Source organism: Hippoglossus hippoglossus, chromosome 11 (assembly GCF_009819705.1).
Source record: "Hippoglossus hippoglossus isolate fHipHip1 chromosome 11, fHipHip1.pri, whole genome shotgun sequence".
Taxonomy (NCBI): domain Eukaryota; kingdom Metazoa; phylum Chordata; class Actinopteri; order Pleuronectiformes; family Pleuronectidae; genus Hippoglossus; species Hippoglossus hippoglossus.
Genome location: NC_047161.1, coordinates 12630240 through 12631645, shown reverse-complemented (window position 1 = coordinate 12631645; position 1406 = coordinate 12630240).

Genomic DNA, 1406 nt, shown 5'->3' with positions numbered 1-1406 from the left:
TTCTAATGTGCAATGTTTCTGAGATTTGAGACGTAGAAATAAGAGCCAGAAGATCTTAGAAAAACCTTTTGAAAAACTGCCACCTCCAAATGTTGGCAGCTTGTGCGCATGCATCTCAAAGAATATCTACAGAATATCGTGGAAAAGTATTTTTTTTTCGAAATATAATTTAAAAAGAGAAACTTTCCTATATTCTAGATTCTTGATAAAGTGAAATATTTCAAGCCTTTTCTTTGTTTTAATTTTGATCATTACAGCGTACAGCTCATGTTGATAACAAATCCAGCATTTGAAAATATTCAAATATTTCCAAAGATCATCAAAAAGGATTTATAAATCAGAGATGTCCAGCTTCTGAAAAGTACGTTCATTTATGCACTCAATTCTTGGTCAGGGCTCCTTTAGCAAGAATGACTGCATCTGAAAAGTGGACTTTGGAGCACAGAGCAGCCGTCGAGTTCTGTTAGGGACACACATCCAGGTCTGACCAGCCTGGGGTGGGCCTGCCTTAAAAAACCGATAAGGTACACAACTGAAGATATGTCAAAAACATCCACAGTTGGCAACTTAACATCAAGCTAATGCGGAAGACCTTCAAACACACAAGGGAATGTTCGCCATCTTGTCCTATGTTCTAAAACGACAAAGAGGGACGCGACAGTTGTAGCGAGTTTCCTGAAGACATCTGTGTGTGATGACCCACGATGCTCTGACTCTAGTCATCTGCTCCTCGTGAGGCTCTCCCGAGTCCTTGATTCAACTTTGCTTGAAAATCTTCTCAAGGCTGTGGTCATCCCTGTTGCTCGTGCACATTTCCCCTTCCAGTCAACTTCCCATGAACTTGCACTGATACAGTGCTCTGTGAACAGCCAGCGATGACCTGTAGCTTTTCCTCCTTACGGATGGTGTCAATGATCATTTCCTTTCCCCGTGATTGTGGTTTTGTGTACTGAGCTACACCGAGAGATACACAGTATTTATACTGTATGAAAAGTTATGTACTCTCACTCAAAATTAAATATTGTCATCATTTGGGATGTTTAGTTGTAGGCTGTAATTTTTTTAATTAAAATTAAAACAATTGAAACATTTTAGTTTAATGAGTACAAAGGAGTTCTAAAAGTGGGGTCTGGTAACCACTAAGAGTTATCAAGGGGTTACAGAGGGTCCCTGGCAAAAAGTGGAATAATTTATTTTCACTATAATTTCACCATATGTAACAAACTATGACTATTTTGCTCCTGAATTTCAGACACTTGCTGAAGAACAAACATCTAAAACCACAAATGGTTGTCAAAGGGGGGGGGGGGGGGGGGGGGTCTGTGGTGTAGTTTGTGTTGGTTATGAGGTCATTGAAGTGCAAAAGTTTAAGAACTGGTCAAGAATATGTAAAATTTTCACTTTCT